This window comes from Alexandromys fortis, unplaced genomic scaffold, assembly GCF_014885135.2.
Source record: "Alexandromys fortis isolate MF-2015 unplaced genomic scaffold, M_Fortis_MF-2015_v1.1 scaffold_0, whole genome shotgun sequence".
Lineage (NCBI taxonomy): Eukaryota > Metazoa > Chordata > Mammalia > Rodentia > Cricetidae > Alexandromys > Alexandromys fortis.
Window position 1 is genome coordinate 48,573,329 of NW_026067949.1, and position 19,331 is coordinate 48,592,659.

A 19,331-nucleotide genomic window follows, 5' to 3' on the forward strand; every position below is an offset into this window, starting at 1 on the left:
CTATTGTACTATATGAAAACTCAGGGAATCAGAAAACATCCAGCAAAGAGAGAGCTGCATTAGACAGGAAGGAGATTGATTATATGCAGAGGAGAGAAACGACCTGTGGAAAGCTCATTTTGGCTGGGTACAATGCCGTAGACCTATGATCCCATCGACTAGGGAGGATGAATTAGGAGGATCTCGAGTTCAAGACCAGCCTGGGTAACAGCAAGAGGCACCCTCCCCAAAGTGAAACCAAACAAAACACTGTCGTGGTAAGCAGCTGGGGGACAGAGGTATGCTGTGTTCATGCGGATCTCTTACAGAACCAAGGGAGAGATGGCTTAGAACACATTCTGTGTAGGACACTCTAGAGTGCCCACACAGGAGCCTTTTCTTCGTAAGAGGGACAGTGCGGATTAGACTGTGACATGCTGGGGCCACTCATGGTTATAAAGAGACAGAGTCACATTTGTCCTTGAAGACTTACTGGTTGCTGTTCTTTGAAAAGGTCTGATGATGGATGGCATTGTCGCTGTGAGTGAAGCCTCCTGTGGGGTGACGTGACTGTTCTGCGCTGAGATCATAAGGACGCTTACACAAATCTACGCAAGTGTGAAAATTCACAGACATGAACTCAACGCATTAGAAAAGACAAGAGCAGTCTTAGCATATGCTAATTTTAAAATTAAACTCAGAAGTATTCTTATCTTTTGGAAGTACATAGTGAAATATTCATGGATGGAATGGTAACAGTATCCAATATTTGCTTCGGATAACAGGAGGGCGGTAGGCCTGGGATACAGATGAAAGGAGGCTGGCTGAGAACCGAGAATTGTTGAAACTCGGATTTTGTTATATATGACTCTCCAGGGGCTCATTATGTTCTCTTCCTTAAAAAAAAAATCTGTTAGAGATCTCCATCCTAAAAAGTTAAAAATAGAAAACACTGGTGAGAAAGAACGTCAGAGAAGCTGCTGGCTGAGTGGTCTGGCTGAGTGTTGGGCCTATGGCTTCAAGACAGACAGAGCGAGGAGATGAAGGTTACATGACTTCCTGCAAAGCTTGTCAGGTCTTACTACAAGCGTGGACTTTAAAAAATTATCTGTAGCTACAGTAGCATCAACAGAACTTTAAAAAAAAGTATCGAGGAGGTGGTAGCACACACCTTTAATCCCAGCACTCAGAAGGTAGAGGCAGGTGGATCTCTGTGAGTTCGAGGCCAGCCTGGTCTACAGAGCTAGTTCCAGGACAGCCAGGGCTACACAGAGAAACTCTGCCCCCAGAAAACAAAAAGACAACGAGAGGGGGAAATGTGGTAAGACTTTTCAGAATAAAGGCATGTGGTCCTACTGGGCTGCGAACATTTCACAGTTTACCTTTGTGTTGAATTAGAAGTGAGAGCTAACTAACAGAGATTGAAAACCTGCTTGTGACTGTCATCAAAATACTCCTTCCAGCTACTGATCTCAAGTCTCCCCCCTCACTTAAAAGTTTTTATTCTCATCTGATTAAGGAAACCAAGTCTTAGATGGCCAGGTTGTGTATCTGGGATATCTGAGCTGGGATGTAAATTCAGATCAGCTCCCACTGATGGCGCTTTTAACCAGTGGGCAGTGGTTTGCCAGCCAATACGAGCAGGATGCCTCCGTGTGTTCTGTATGCCCAGCCCACTTCTGCCTACTTTTTCTCTAGCAGTCCACACCTATGATCTTCTCCAGAGGACTTCCCAGCAGCTGCTCAGTTTATTCAAGTCTAGAGAGCCAGATGTGCGGGGCGAGGAGGGGGGGCGTGTTCATCCTGAGAGCCAGGACCTGCCTGGCAGGAAAGTACCAAGGTTCAGCTCCCTGACTTGCTGAGATCAATTCTGGTATATAATTAACACTCCTGCGCTCCCCAGGGGTCAGGCAGGAACAGAAGTTTCACATACCCTCCTGTAGAGTCCCCCCTTTCCTTGTGTGGCTTTCCTGGCTTCCCCGGGAGCACTTTCTCAGGAAAACCCTTGCTCATGACCCCTATTCAGGGGCTGCTTCTTGGGAACCCAGCCAAAGACAGCGTCTCTGTATTTGGGTTCAAGTTCATCGCTAATAATTCCTCACAGAGGAAATGTGTGAGCACACCCCGCAATGGAACAGACAGAGGTCATGGCCGCCAACACATTTAGGTGTGCAGTACCACATCTTCTGTTGTGACTTGCGATCAGAATATCCAAGGAGGACAACACCTACCGTCTAGGAAGATCATTTCGATGAACAATAAAGACTAAAGAATGCATTTCTTCCCACGCGCACCCCCAGAAGAGTGTCCTTATCAGAAGAGGCTTGAGTCATCAGCCCAATGCTGTCTGAGAACAGAGAGAGGGTTAGGCCTGACCATGATGGTTGACAAACAGGAAGGGACACACGGAAGAGACTTGAGACACGGTCTGAAGCAATGCTCTCCCATGGCCTCATGGGAGCAAAGACCACAGAACCCAGCTGCACCCCTTGCCCCAGAGAGGGGAGTTCAGTTCATTAAGGATTATCCTATTGGCATGTAGTGACTTAGGAGAGATGGCATTTATGCAGCTAAACTGGGTGAGTTCCTAGCTGCCTCCAGAAGTTCTGGGTAGCCCAGACCGCCCTTGAACTCATGATCCTCCTGCCGTAGCCTCCCAAGGATGGGGGTTACAAGTGTGAGCCACCACCCAGCTTCTCCCTCCGTCAATTCTGTGACTTGTGTGAGCCTGGCAAGTTATTCTTACACCTCTGAGCCTCTGTTGTGAGAAGTGGGGAGGACAATAAAGTAAAGGCCTCACATGTTCACTGAGAGGGTTACGTTCTGCTCTATGACAAAATTCAGTAAACAAGTGGTTGGTATTACTAGTATTATGAGTCGCATGCTCCTGCCTTTGAATGCCTTTGGTAATAGCACTGGGCTCAGAGAGCCCACGAGGAAGTCGGAATGCCCATGAGTTGTTGTGGGCAAAGAACATGACATCCTCCTCTAGAAAAATACAGCCTAAAAAGCCAGCTCCAAGACAAGGGAGTCTGGCTTCACTGCCCATTGTTCTTCCCTTTGTGGTAACACTTTGACACGGCTTATTCTAATTTGTCTGCTATCATCTGTCTATTGCTGAGAAGAGAACTCTTTTTAATACTTGATTTTTATTAGCATGCATGGATTATCCGTGTTTCGTGATGGCATTTTCATACATACATATAACGCATCCTTATCGTGTGTCTTGCTTCCTCTAGTCTCCTTCCTCCTCCTAATTCTCCTACTTCCATGTATCTATTTATTTGTTATTTAATTACTTTGGCTGGCCCAGTCCATTTCACTAGGTTGCCTACAGAGTCCTGGGTGAGGGGTCATTTAGAGCAGCATGGGGCTTTTAGCGCTGGAGGAAATATCTGTTACTTCCTGCAGCAACTATTAACTGCCTGATGACACTCAGGGTGGGGTGGACCCTGGTGACCTCGCTCCACTACCTACGGTTATCAGCCTATGGTTCCTCCTTGGGAACCTCATGGACACGCATGAAAGACCCTCGAAAAGGACTTTCTCTCAGGAAGAGACCTCCCCGATGCCAAGGAACAGGCCGAGACCATACGGATGCAAATCGCAAGAGGTTTATTGGGTAAACACAGGTACCTGCGGGCGGCAAGTCTTGAGGACTTGCCAACTGGAGGGCGGGTTTTTTATAGGGAAGAGCAAAAAGCAAGTTTACAGAAGCAAAAGCGTGGTTATCGGAATGAGGCGGGGGGCATGAATGGTTTCCTCTCTCAGCATGGGTGTCAGCGAAAGTCATCCTGTTCCTATCTTATAGATATCCTGTTTTGCAGTCAACCTGCTTTGTTGATGTCCTATCTTATTGATATCCTGCCTTGCAGTCTTCCTATCTCATCCTGCTCTCTCAAAGGCACATGGGATGTTCTTACGAGAGCAGGCTGGCCGCTGCGGGTTTTGAGGAGGGGGTCTGTAGGGTCTTTCAACGCACCCCTGCTGTGGCTGGATGCTGACAGGCCCAGTCTTGCATGGATCTTGTAAACGTCCATTGTTGAGCAAAAGATGAGCCTTATGCCAGCCACAGGGAGCTGGGCAGAATTATTCTACAAGAATCCAACTAAAAGAAGAGAAGAACTTATGTGATAGTTTCCAAAGAAACCACAGCAACAACGGATAGGAAGGAGGAAGGGACGGAGAGAGGAAATGGAGGAGAGAGAAGTAGGAGGGGGAGTGAGCGAGACAGAGCGAGGAAGCGAAGCAATCTGAATATCAGTAGGAAAATTTAAGAATTTAATGTATATTTAATTAGTTAAAAGATACCACTAGATATTATTAAAACTTAGGAAGTCTAGACAGCAACATAAAAAATACTCAAACTATAATTATTACACGAAATACATTTTTATCAGAAGGATGACTCCCGCCCTATAAATGGTATAGATACATATGATCAGGGGCTAACAGGGGGCTTTGGACACAGGCTCTATTGTAGGAATGACATTTGGATGAATTTTTTCTTGTTTAATATCTCCACGAGTATTGCTACACATTTCATGCATGTGAAGTTGGATATTTTTAAATAAAAGCAGTTGGTGAATGCTCCATGACAAATGATGTCATGGTTCCAGACAGCAATGACCTCCCATGGCTCCTTCCATCCCAGGAGCTGGGCATTTTACCAGCTCCTGTTACAGCACTCAGAGGCTCTGAAGGGTCAGAGGCAATAGCTTGTGTTTGATGTATATGTTGTCAAAGCTCAATGCGAAAACAGAGTCATACCAAGCCAGGATCGATACAGGATGTGGAAGGTTGACTCCTAACTCAAAAAGTACTTTCTAAATGATGTGAGTGTCCGCTGTGTGCCGGTCCCTTGTCTAAGTGCTAGGATTTGGAAGACAAGCAGGCAAACTTCTAACCCTCAAGGAAGCTCAGAGCCACCCAGGAAGTAACAGCTATGGTGTGATATTAGTGTTAAGACTAATACCACGGGTTAAATACCATGGGATGTTGATTGGGGAATGTTTGGTACAAAAAAAAAAAGTAATTTCTTCTGAGAGACAGGCAGGGGTGTTACAAGGCTGCAGGAAATGGCTAGACCTCAAGGAAGGCGGTACACCTGGCTTCATTAGATCCAGGAGCTGGAAGGAGAAATACCACAGCAACCAGGTAGTTAAGCCAGGAGTCTCCCCCTCCTCCTCTGGGTGCCTCTCTCCCCTCTCCATCTCCTTGTTCCTTCTGGGTGAATGCACCCTCCGTCTGTCCTTCATCTGCACTCTTGCTGCGTACAAACCCCACTCTCTTTGTTTACTTTCTCTATTTACTTCCCTCAAAATGGCCGCCGGTTTCCCACAATCTTCAGACCCAACACTAAAGAGCTTGTTGGCATCATTGAGTTCTAACTCCAAACTTCTGAGGAAGAAAACCGTGTACGGCAGTCTTGGATCTGGCCCAGTGTGGTGGTGCAGGACTCGGGAGCCTGCTTGTTTAGCAAAGGGAGAAAAGGGGGACTGGGAAACAGACAGTGACCCGCCTATCTCTTCACAGGAGAACCAGGCACTAACTCTGACGGCATATACCAAGCAGATAGTCTGGGGTTGAGTTTTGTGGGTGATGGTGAAGAGGTTCAAGTTTCAAATTAAATTTCAAAGAAGCTGACTGGTTTATGGAAGGAAAGCTGCAAATCCCATGGCTGCTTTCGCTTGTTCTGAAGGAGTCTCCAAGATGTCACTGTGCTGGGAACCACCAGGATTATTTTCCACAGAAGCATCCAGAGGACCAATGTCCCTGTATCCATCACCAGTTCCAACTGCAGCAAAAACAGAGTCCCAGGAAGTGGTCTGATTCCTCAGATGGATCTGACAAATCCTTTGAAGTTTAAGATTTTTGCTGAATTAAAAATATGTGCATACATGCACACACATACTCATACTTGCACATATACAGATGCATGCCATACATATACATTCACACAGACATACACATATGCTTATACAAGCACACATGCTTACACACACATGCATACACGTGTATTTTCTGACTGTTTACCCTGTTTTTTGCTAGTGTATAGACCAAGTTCTCTTGTCAAATAGTTGAGAATTACTTTACAGAAGCTTGTGTTACAGTCTTTCCACTGCATGTAAATACAGTGTATTTATAAGCATAGAGACTGTGTGTAGATGTCTGCTGAAAGTCAGCTCTGTGGGTGTTTTAAACAAGGGAGCTGTCAGTTTACAAATTATTTCCTTTTTGAACATTGGTTCTTCCCATGTCTACCTTTCTACCGCCATCAGCATGCTTCCGTGTTATCAACAGCATGCTTCCGTGTTATCAACAGCATGCTTCCGTGTTATCATCATCAGCATGCTTCCGTGTTATCATCAGCATGCTTCTGTGTTACCCAGGCTTTCAGCAGGGCCCTAACTGCTTTCACCAGATTTACATCCTTGCATGCATCCCTTGCCAAATGGTTCTCCCTGAATGCCAGCATCTTTTATTCCACTGGACCCACCAAATCAAGTCCAAAGTCTGTGTTCTAGGGCATGGCTTGGCACGATCCTCCAGACTTCATGTGCTAGAAAACTAGACGTCAGGCCTTTGGGAAATAGGATTAGATGACAGGAGAGTGAGACCCGTGTGGTAACGTGTATGCTCCTCTCTCTAACCCTGTGATGTTCTCCACCAGTGGCAATGCAGCAGGAAGGCTTTGTCTGTGATGTCCTTACCGTGTAACTCCATAGCGGGAAGGCCCCACTGGAGGCTGGCACCATATTCTTGGACTACTGCTTCTGAGCTGTGAGCCATATAAACATCTGTTCTTTACCCAGCCTCAGGCATTCTGCTACAGCAGCAGAAAACGGATTAAGACACATCCAACATCGTTAGAGTGCAGTAGCCATAGGCCTTCATGCGTCAGGTAAATTGAACGACTGTACTGCCAGATAACTAAACACATGTAGACTGTCCAGTCAGGATCTAGTTTTCCTTCTGTTTTCAGTAGATAGTTTTCCTTTTCAGCTATCTAGCTAACCTCACCTTTCTACTGTGTCGTTGCTAAGCATTCAGCAGGAAGTGGTTGCGTCGTCCTTCACATACCCACAAACTAGGCACGTACGCGCGCGCGCATGTGTGTGTGTGTGTGTGTGTGTGTGTGTGTGTGTGCAGTTCGCTGTCCTGCATGTGCTGTGACTGCTCACTACCATCCACTCTGGACGAGACAGCTCCCTTATCCATCTGTACTTCAACCAATAGAGCTCAACCTTGCTTCTCCTTGAGCAATTGTTAGAAGGGTCTGGGAAATCAAAGTCTACCAGGCTTGAAGAGAAACAGGAACAAGAAATTAAGGAGAATGGTGACTAAGAAACACATCTGTCTTCGTGGGTTTCTGGGGCCACTGTGGCTGGCAGTGTTGCTCTTGACTGCCTTTAAAAAGATCACCACATGCCTGCATATCCGCTGCCCAGGAATTTTATGCTCTCTTTCCTTGGCCTTCTAGACCAGAGTCTAGACCCTGGGCTGAGGGAGTCTGAGAAACAGAATCGTATGTGTACACCCTCTTCCCAGGAAGAAAATGGAGCTTTTCCCCACTCCATCTTTCCCTGAGGGGGTTGAACCCAGTGACCCAACAGCCATACAAGATAAGAAGCTGATCGCATATAAGAGGGTGACTCAAGCTTGTATCCACAAAATGATGCATGTCAACAGCATGTTTGCATGAGTTTGTATTAATTTAAGTTCCATTAGACCATTTCAGACGTAATGAAAGGCCTGCTCTCTCCAGGTTAAAATTGTCACATCAATCTTTTAATTTGCTTTTCTTATTTGCACATATGTGGGTGTATACACACCTATGTGTGCACTTTTGTTGTTGTTCTGGCTGTGCAGACTCAGAAGGAGCAGGTGGACAGTGACCTATGGTAGTGATGATAATGAAATGTTCTTCATCAATGGATTGCCAGGAACAAACTCCCCAAGCTCATTTCTCCTTCCTCCCTGCAAGGACAGACACCGTCTTGTTAACAGCCTTGAAGTGGTCATCTGTCATGATATTCTACTTTTTTTAGGACTGGGTTTCTCTGGGTAGCCCTGGCTATCCTGGAACTTGCTCTGTAGATCAGGCTGACCTTGGATTCAGAGATTTTACTTGTTTCTGCTTCTGGGTGCTGGGAATAAAGGCTTTCACCACGCCTGGCTTGACGTTGACGTTTTACTTTTAACCTCTCCCATGATCCATGTGGTACAGTGAAGAGAGTGCACGTTCTCCACAAAAGGCCGGGTTTTCCTGCCTCTCTGCACGTGGCCTGAGACAGATATGAAGACAGTGAACATGATGTTCAAGCCTCGATTGTGTGCCTCTCTCAGGCCTGGGCTATAAAGCCTCGATTGTTGCGGGCCTCTCCTGGGCCCTGGCTATAAAGCCTTGATTGCGGGCCTCTTCCGGGCCCTGGCTATAAAGCACACATAAAGTTCTCTTTCTGTTCCCAGAATCTGCTCCCCATGCTGTGATGGAGCCTAAGCGGCCATTTTTTATCATGGAAAAGAATCAAGACCCTGACCCTTAGTCAGCTTGAAAGTCAAGTGTCCCAGCAGATGCTACACGAACCAGCTCTAGATAGCACCTACCCATCCCTGGCCTAATATCAGAATTACGAGACTTTAACCGTGGAGATAGCGTTAAGCCACCTGACTTTAGCCTGATGGACACAACCCCTAGTTGCTTCCGATTTTTTTCCTAGAGGGACAGGAAAACTCTTATCTCTGGATAAGAGCCAGAAACTTGAGCCTCCAGTTTCCAGTCCCAATGTGAACTCCTAAGCTCTCTGACATTTAAGTCTCTGTATGGATGCTTTGCCTGTGGGCGTGTCTGTGTGTACACGGTGCTGGAGAATGACAGGGCAGGGAGCGGATTCTCTGGGGCTGGCGATACAGACCAGACAGTGGTGAGGCACCAAATGGGTGCTCGTCTTCTGGAAGAGCAATCAATGCTCGTAACCACTGAGCCATCCTGTGGCCTCCCACTTAAGTGCCTTTAATGACTGATCAAGGTTTCTAGATAATTCTAAGAGCCTTTAATTTTGCCCTCTAGAAGAATAATCTTTCTAGCATCTGATGTCTGAACATCTAAACTCCAAAGAGAGCGAGAGAATGAGGGAAACATTGATATTTCCATTTTAGTAAGGCCTCTTCACCACAGCTTCCTGGAGGCCAATGAGCAGTCCCCCAAGACTTTATAGCCACCCAAAGATGCACCCATCTCTCTGATCTTGGCCTGTCTGGTAGGTGGCTCAGCTTCCATCTACTGCCCACACTTTGGCTGCTTGCATGGCACCGTATTAAGCCCACAGAAACTGCCATAACTTGCATCGCCTTGTGGCAAGGCAGTGGGATGTCTCTCCCTCGGGTGCTGCTTTCTAGACCCTGCACTTTCCTGCGTTTGATGCCCTTCAGAGGTTTGACGGTCACTTCTGCGCTGTCAATGGCTTTCCTCCTTCAGCTCTGCAGAGGGGCTTTGTCTCCTAGTTCCGAGGGCAGCAGCAGGATGGGTTGCAGGGACTCCTGGGGTGACAAACCAGGGGAGTCTTTTAGAACACCCCCTTTCCTTTAGGCGAGAATACAAACACTCCAGTAAAAAGTCAGAACCCCAGTAGCTGGGAAAGACAGCTTTCTACGAGACAGCTGAGGCTCATCCAAACCAGCAGCTGCTCTCAAATCAAGCCTCCATGGTTGAGATCCCAGCACTTACGGAAAACCTTGGCAAGCGGAAGGGATCCTGAGGCTGGGGAGTGATGGCGTGAAGATCCTGATGCATGCCTTGGGAGTCCTCTAGTCACCTAACTAAGGACATCTTCTTTAGAATAGGGGTTTTCAATCACGGTTACAAGCTGGCATTTTGTAGGTAAACAAGAATGCATGGTTCACTTAGTAATTGAGGAAGCCTAAGAACAGCAGGTGGGGTTACAGCAAGACACCACAGCAGTGTCCCCACATGTACCTTCTGTGTCCTTTGGGGCTTAGAGATCAACGGGTCTCAGGTTGAAATTGCCTAGTTGCTTTTCAAAAAAAAAAAAAAAAAAAATCTTACACTGCAGAGCCCCGATAGGCCAGCTGTGTCAGAAGTACAGGGTGAAGACCAGGATGACGTTCTTAACGCTGTCGCTGAGTGACTTCGGCGTTCAGGTGACTGAGAACCACACCTGGAGCCTTGGGAAGACCAACACTTAAGCTCAGGCGGGTGCCAGTGGAAGCCGAAGGACAGAACCTAATCTCGCATAGCTAGGCATGTGATTTAGGTTGCCTTCTGCTGTGAAGAACAGAAAACTCCGGCAATCAATAATGAGCTACTTAAAACAACACGGTCATTACTTCCCATAGCGTGGAGGCCTGAGGTAGGGCAGACCTAGGCTTGGCTGACTGAGCCTTTACCATACTCTTCCACTTGCTCCTGCCAGTTCCTGCTTGCTGGCGCTCTTCTTGCCTTGTTCCCTACAATTCTAAGAGGGTTTCCACAGTTCTAGGCAGCAGAGGGAGGGTGAAGCCCCCAAAGACAGTCTCAATCTAAGGTCTAGAAGTTTCCACAAAGGCCTCCTTGCCCAAGAGAAGAAAGTTATTCTTGCCACGGGGTTTGGGAGCAGTGAGCCCTTTCCCCGGGGGGGGGGGGCAATAACTGAAGGCTCAGGGTTCTACCGTCAGGGCTGAAGGAACCACGGTGCCTTCAACAACTGTCTGAAGTCAGGTTGGCTTGTGGGTAGGAAGATGCCTAATGAGGTTGCTCTGAGACATTTGCGATAGTATACAAAAGTGTGTACACTGGATACTGTTTCTATAAACACCTCTAAAGTTCCTTTCGAAGAAAAAAAAAACTAAATACTGTTTTCTAGTTTCCCCAAGTGGTCCTCCTCAGAAGCTGTCTGAATTATTGATCCGTGTTCCCCACAGGTGGCCAGCATGCTCCTTAAAATATTCTCCATGGACCTCCCACAGTTTAGCTTTCTGCCACTCAGCTGCCAGGTCTTCCATGAGAATAGGAGAATACATACAAAGGAAACCCAAAACAGAAGCAGAAAGAAATACTGTTGCAAAAAAAAAAAAAAAGAGTACATTTGAAAACATTGAGATTTTTCAAATATATTATTGGCTTAATTAGTCCTACTATTAATTACTACTGACTGGCACAGCTGACGCCTATTGTTGTGTTGCTTAAATGATAGCACCTACATCAAAGGGAGTAAACAATACGTATTATGTGCTTTCAAACCAATGATCATTTTACATAGATTCATGCTAAAGTAATAATGAATATCATATTTTTTATATTATTATGAAGCTTCTGGCAATGGCCAGATGTTCTAATATAAAAAATCAATCATAGACTATTTAAGTCAAGAAGAATCTCCAGAAACACAAACACGTGCGGTATCTTAGACAGGAGACTGCATTCGAAGAAGACCCAAGCCAGCTATGGATTGCAATTAATAATGATTGAACTCACTTTTGCGATTATAAACTGCCATATTAACATCAGGGATGAACAATACGGAAACTGGATTGGGGCACAAAGCTGCTGTCCTATTTGTGTGACTTTTCTACAAATGCAACATGATTCTAAATTTTAAATTTTATTAACAAACCATGTGTGATGATAGTTCATACTGTAATCCCAGCATTCAGGAGGCTGAGGCAGGAACATTGCTGAGTTTAAGGCCAGGCTTGGCTACATCGCAAGAACTTGCTTCAAAATAAGATGGCAAAAAAATTATTAACAGATAAAGGAGGATCCTGACTGGGTGTGGTAGAAACGTTATTTATTGCAAACAGGGAAAGAAGAGATCAGTATTCAATGTTTGGTAAGACTGCAAGAGCAAGAACACTCAGGTCACCTAACAAAGGAAGAAGTCCTGGGCATGGTGGTGCAGTTCTTTAATCCTAGCGCTTGGGAGGCAGAGGCAGGTGAGTTTGAGGCCAGCCTGATCAACATCCTGAGTTTCAGAACAGACAGGGCTACACAGAGAATCCCTGTTTTGAAAAACAAACAAACAAAGAGGAAGAGGAAGAAAAGAAGAAGTGAAAACAGACTGGAGATCCACAAACATCCACAGACATCAGAAGAAGCCTTCAGAGGAAGGTTCGGGAGGCAGGACAAGATTTGTCAAGCTTAAAAGGGTTCAAAACACACGGTGTTGCTTAGCCCCAGAAGAATCTCCAGACACCGATGATGACGGGTGAGGTCACTGGACATACACAGGGCAGGGTGGCAGCTCCTGGGACAGATTCACAAACGCCTGGGTGTCTTCTAAAGGAAAGAACGGAGACCTGAGACGGGCTGGAAGCTGGAAACGGTTCACTTAGCCCTTTGAAAGTGCGCCCATTGCTTCCGTTCCCTGCATGTTGTCTCTCCTTCAAACCCTTAGCTCCGAGAGAAGCTGTTTCTTTGTGTTCTCGGTGTGGGTGTAATGATATGTTTGAGAATTTTAAAGACTCGATCGTGAAACAAGACGTTCAGTGTTAAACCAAAGTGCTATCAATAACCCTAACCAGCTCCTGACTTGCGCTTACTTCCTGGCTGGACTTGTTCCCTGCAGATCCCAGCCTACAGTTGGAAGAGTAAAGCCGAGCGCAGTAGAGCGATTCAGAGTTACACAACAGTTCAGTTCGTAGTAAAGGCATCTAAACAGGCAGAGCCGCTCTTGGGCAGAATTAGAAAGAAGGCAATGTTCCTCCGGGTGCCCACCCACTTCCCTTCCACATGTCCCTGAGCACTAATTCCTTCCTTTCCGTTAATGAGAGGATTAGAGCTCTCAGGCTTCAGCAGCATGCCAGAGTTCTCGGTGACACCATTACCTCCCCACCCGCCTCCGCCTGGCTCCGTGATGATAACACGCCTCAGCCCTCGGCACATACACGAGAAACCCCCCCCCCCCCCCCCCCCCCCCCCCCCCCCCCCCCCCCCCCCCCCCCCCCCCCGTTTACACTAGGGACTGACAAACACCCATTGAGTATGCTAACTCATGCCTGTAATCCACGGTTTGGGAGGCTGAGACAGGAGGACAGCCAGGAGTTTGAGGCCAACCGGAGCTACCTAGCAAGTTTAGGAATACGTTCACTAGAGTTGGAAGGTAGAAAGATACTACCATTTGTGTAAGAATGGGGCAAGTAGGAAAAATACACATACGCGCATCTATTCATATTTTGTTTAATATAAGCTATAAAAATAACAAAGCAGCATCTACTCAGAGAAAGGGGTAAGCAAGTGAGACAGAAGGCCAAGGAGTGGGATTCAGATCCATGGTACAGTTTTTGGATTTTTTTGGTCCTGAAAATGTATTCTGCGATGTGCATGGGCCTCTGAGGGGGTGATGGGCAGCCTTCTTAGGGCCAAGCACCTGCCAGTCGCTTATTTTCAGCACAGCGAGCAGTTAGGAGTCTCTGCGGCTCACTGTAAACACAGAGCAACTGTGGGGACCCAAATAAAACCACCAAAGACACGCAAGTGCAAGGATGTTTTTAGGGCTAATCCCAAAGGGGTCACAAGCCCCAGGTTGAGAACTGTTGGTATATACTGTCCAAAATTCAAAGAGGATACAGGTGCCTTCTTTTTGTTCTTGCTGTTGGGGAGTTGAATCCAGGACCTCCTCACCACTGAACTACGTGCCCAGGCCTACATGTTCTCTTACATGCTTTTTATCTGAGGTGTAAGGTGTGGGTTCCCAGACTGTTTAGACCAGGAGGATGCAGAGGGGTGACTCTACGCTGGGGCCTGGCTCAGGCAATAAAGAACAGCAGCTTCTACCTGCCCTGCTTACTGGAAGGCTGGCCTGGAGCCCAGAGCCTCCAGGTAAGAGGCAGTCTACTCTGCTAGAGAGACCTCTCCAGAGAGAAAGGGGCTGGCTCTCGGGTCATCAGGGAGCCACACCTGTCACTCCAGCGCCATTAGTCACCAGCTGATTTCTATTAATGACTTAACCGTTGTGACATAGACCATAGGCATTCCCTAGTGAATGCCAAGTCCTGGTCCCCAGAACAGTCTAACGTGGCCTCTGTCTTAGGCTACCAAGCTTTGAGGAAGTTTGTTACACACACACACACTCACACACACACACACACACACACACACACACCACATACATCTCTCACACACAGCAAACACATCACACACACACCCATCATACACATGCATACACATACATCTCACACACATGGCAAACACATCACACACACACACCCATCATACACACACACTGCATACAGCACACACACACAGCAAACACATCACATACACACCCATCATACACATGCACACACCTCTCACATACCTATCTCACACCCATACACAACATACATACACACACCACACAGCAAACACATCTCTCTCTCTCTCACACATACACTTTTAAAAAGTACAGGAACCCAACTTAGGAACATTTAGACATGTGGCAATTTAAAATGCTGCAAGGAAAAAATTGTGAAAAACTTGGTCCTTGGTGGGCCAAAAATATTTAAGTATTCAAAATTCAGGACAGCATTTTGCAGGCAGGCAGGGTCTCTTTAGTAAAGAAATTGGAATCGGAGGTGGCAGAAATTTGCTTTCGGAGTCCGGGTAATTCTGCTAGCTTTCTTTCCATGCCAGCTTGGTTGCTGGCAGAGCTAAGGAGAAGCATCAGATTCTGAACTCTCTCAAGAAGACAGAAGCTGCTGTGGGTATCCTCAGCCACATCTCACCAGGACGTGGTCTGCCGGCTGCTGGTCAGCTCCCACTGCCGTCCTCTCCAACGGATCCCACGTGTCATGGAGCAAACAGACTTAATTGTGTTTTGTGAGCAGCTGTGGGTTTTCTAACCCAGCAGACTCATCGTTTGCCTTTATAAAATGCACATTGCTCTAGGTGGTAATTTCACATAGTGGATTTATTCTGTTGATTCTGTTAGCAAAACAGCAGAAGAAAACAAAACAAAGACAAATCTGCATGAGGGTGTGGCTTGCTTTATTAAAATCCTCTCTCAGGCTGGCACACCGGACAGGTGATGTTTAGGGGCAGCCTGATGTGGTTTTACCATCTAGCACCTCTTCAGAGCGTGTGTGTGTGTGTGTGTGTGTGTGTGTGTGTGTGTGTGTGTGTGTGTGAACGTGTGAGCCACAGCCAGAATGTAGACATCACAGGACACACTCAGGTACCTAACTTTTCTGAGGATTTTTCATAGTTCACCGCTGCATGCAGCAGGCCAGCTGGCCTGGGAACTCTGAGGCTTGAAGGAATGGCTACCATGTTGGATGTAACATATTTTTATTTACTGAATGAGGGCTTTCATTTCAGTTAATTCATGGTGGTACATCACCTAAAGATATCAAAATGAGAGGGAAGTTACTAAGTTATGTGTTCACAAGAACAGGAAGTAGCCTTTGTAAGCTAACGAGTCAGCAGTTCTGAAGAAGAGGGGACAGGAGACCTTCAGCAGGTACCCCGGGTCTGCAGGAGCCCTCAAACACATTCTTCTTCTTTTGAGAAAAGTGGACACCACCATCATTTACCTGAGTAGCAGAGGACAGACTTCCATGGCCCAGGTGAAGAGACTGCATTCTCTGTGGAACCAGCAAGCTCTCCAACTGCTCTGCCAGCAGCCGCTCTGAGAGGCAGCTCACTGCAGAAGGAGCCCGAGGCATTCTGACTGGAAAGTGGCTGCGAGGACCACAACTTTCCCAGAAGTTCCATGTTAGATCATTTTCCTGGGGTCAGTTGGGAGGATCCTAGGCTAGTCGATCACCAGGGTCAGACGAAGCTGTCTTGAAATAGATTTACACTGTACGTGGACAGAGACGGCCTGGTGGGCAGTCGGACAATAAACAAACACGGAAAATGAAAAAGCACTCTGGGCCCATGAACAAGGAGACACGAATCTATTCAAGGACATCTGTTTGGGGAGAGTGACCTTACAAGGACTATGGTTACCATGGCAACTGACTCTTAGGCTACCTGTAACACTGTGCAATGGTGGAGTTCAAGCTACAGGTTCTATGACCCTAGAAACACCAGTTTTCTATCAGGGGTCTTAGATAACAGCAGAAGCACCAAATTTCACCCCAGGGTACCTCATCTACCCGAGTCAATAAACAGATGCTCAAGGGAGTGAGGTGTGGCAGGCAGCTGGGCTAAACTGCCCGGGCTAGAGGCCAGACTGAAGAGGGGATTCCAGTACCGCCCTCTGGGCTACTGTGGGATGGAAAGACAGCTTGTTACATGGCCGAAGTCAGGTATCTCCTTACGTGCGGCACTGTCGGCTGAGTGAGCTCCTGGATAACTGGATTTATCTGGAGCACATGCAGATAAGCCTGCTAAGAAGAGAGCTCGCTGCACCAGGAGGGGGAATGGCAATCGGATGACCGACAGCTCCCAGGTCCTCTGGACATATAATAGAGACACACAGGGAAAGGCCAGGTGAAGACAGAGGCAGGTTGGGAGTTACACTGCTGCAAGCCAGAAACACAAAGGAACGCCAGAAGCCAAGAGATAGGAAAGGGTCCCAGCCCTCAGGAACACCAGGTTTTGTTTGGATCTCATCTCCAGGCTTTTAGCTCCAGCACTGGGGGAGAATACATTCTTGTTTTAAGTGACCTAGTTTGAGGGACTTCGTGTGGCAGCTATGGAAGATGGAAGTAGTATATATGAAGTTCTTGAATATTCTTGATTTTGAAAAAATAAGCACATATTCACACACACACACGTGTGTATGTGTGTGTGTGTGCGTGCACTGGGGAAAGTATGCAGTTAAGTGGCACAGCACATGCAAGATTGTGTAGCAAAATGTTAGTAATAACTATTTTTAAATATGCATTTATTTTTATTATTAGTGTGCGTACATTCTTCTCTCTGTGTGTACATTCTTGTGTGTGTGTGTGTGTGTGTGTGTGTGTGTGTGTAAGGCATGCCACAGCATGAATATAGAGGTTAGAAGACACCTTTTATTTTTTTTTTTAGTTTATGTGTATTGGTGTATTGCCTGCATGTATGTCTATGTGAGAGTATCAGATCCCTTGGAATTGGAGTTATAGACGACAGAGCCACCCTGTGGGTGCTGGGAATTGAACCCAGGTCCTCTGGAAGAGCAGCCAGTGCTCTTATCTGCTGAGCCATCTCTCCGGCCAGTGGTAATTATTTTTAATGGCTGAGGAATGAGCAACTTGGTTTCTGTTTTTTTTTCTTCAAATCCTCTGTTATGAAGTTATTACTTTAATAATCTGATCTAAATTAAGTGTTCATCTAATTGATGCTTCTGGGCAGATTAATATCCAAATCTACAAATCAGAAAGTGTTAAATCCCATTCCAGAGACGACTTACACTGGTGTTTTACTCAGCGTCAATGGAAGTCTTTCTAAACTCACTACGGCGTGCCTGTATTTAGTGCTTTATGCTTTTGCCTATTTATCTGCCAGAAGGCAACCCCTGTGATTCCAGTCTTCTTAAAAATAACTGGCGATATCTCCATGACAATAACAGCTCACCATGTGTCAGGCACTATTCTAAGTCATGAGCTGCCAGGCCTGGAGCTACCTTCCATCTCCAAAAACCCCAGGAGATGCTCTTGTTGGCTCCATTTTACATATGAGGGAATGAAAGCAGGAAAGCCAAGCAGCCTGCTCAAGTTCTCACAGGGGAGCAAGCGCCAAGGCTCTGAAGAGGATCCGGGCTCCAGACTCCACACACTTAAGAATCCTGTGCAGCTAGGTAGAGGCTTGTCTGGCACGCCTTGAGGGCTCACACTGACGAGAGAGGAGGAGAAGAAAGCCAGATGTGGTCAAGCACACCTGTGACCTCAGCCTCAGGAGACCGAGACGAAAGAATCACCGAGAATTCAAGGGCAGCCTAGACTACGTACTGAGGTTCAGGCTAGCCTGGGCTAGCCACAAAAGGAGAGTGAGTACGTGTGTGAAGTGTATCTCTTTCATTAGGTTCTTTAAGTGTAGCTTAGACCCGAAGCCTATTTTATGTCCTGCCACCGCTGTGGTAAGGAGTAAGACTGGTGTAGAAGGTTCCAGTACAGCTCTGGGGAAAGGGTGCAAACTGTTCACATATACCAGGGCAATGAACAGGCATTTACAGTCAGCTTACCAAAGACACAGTGGAGAGGTTGACCCTCCATTGCCTACTGTCCCCTAAAAATCCAGTCAACATTCATGCCAGGCATGGTGACCTGTCAGTCCCGGCACTCAGAAGCTGACATAGGAGCCTGTGAGCCCCAGACCCAGCCTGGGTTACAGAATGAGACCCTGTCTCAACACACACATACACGCACGCACACACACACACACACACACATACACACATACACACACGCATACATACCAAAAGGAATGGAAACTTTATAAGGACTCCAAGACCCTTCCCATCTTCCCACTTCTAGACTTTTTTATGTTTCTGGAACATTCTGTTCCCACTGCCTTGCCAAGAAAGTTCAGCCAGGTGTTTCTTCGCTCCCGCTCCCGTCTCCCCCTCAGTGATGAACCCTGAGGGGGTGGCTCTGTCTGCCCAACTTTTCTTAATGGGGCCCTACTGTAACGGGGTGAGGGGCTTCCAGGAGCTGTAGAGCTGATGTCTACCTTGCCCTAGGCTGAGTCTAAAGCATAGAACACAAAGCGAGCTACAGACTGATCAAGGATGCCAGGCTTACAGTTCAGGCTTTAAAATGTTCCAATTAGTAGCGGCGCCAACAAACAAGTACCTCTAACAGTAACATTGCCAGATCAAGAGGCTGTAGTGATGTTTAGGCTGGAGCTGCACTACTCAGTTAACCAAAGCTGATTCTTTCTCTTTGAGAGGACTCGATAATTGTGGGAAGTGACTGAACCACAAGGCCCGGCTTACAGCTGGGATGCTCCCTCTCAGAAGTGGAGGGCCAATCTGTCTCAACCCTCGCGTTCTGGTAGAGATGATGACACACAATGGCTGGACAGCCAGTGGAGTAGACATATTTCTGACTTCAAACGCCACACCGCGCTGACCATTCCATTTCTTCCTGCGATGCAAAGAGCCTGACTTCCGGTGGATTTGCCGCCGTTGTTTTCTTGCCATCCGAGGGACAAGGTGCTCGTTTCCCTTAAGATGGCACAGCTCCAGAGTTGTCTGTGAGCTCAGCCTTACAGAGAGAGACCTGTTGAGTTTGTGGCATTCCAGGCCCCCCCGGGACCCCAGGAGTTTCACAGGTGCCTGACAGAGTTTGGGCCTGGAACCTGGCCTTCGGCCCTGGGTTTGCAGCGCCCTTCCTCACAGGAATACGTGCACGCTGCGGCTTCATTTCTCCCTTCATTCTGCTGAGATAATTGCACATTTGGGGAAAAGCATCTCAAATACCAGTAAGCAAACAAGAAAGGAGAAAGG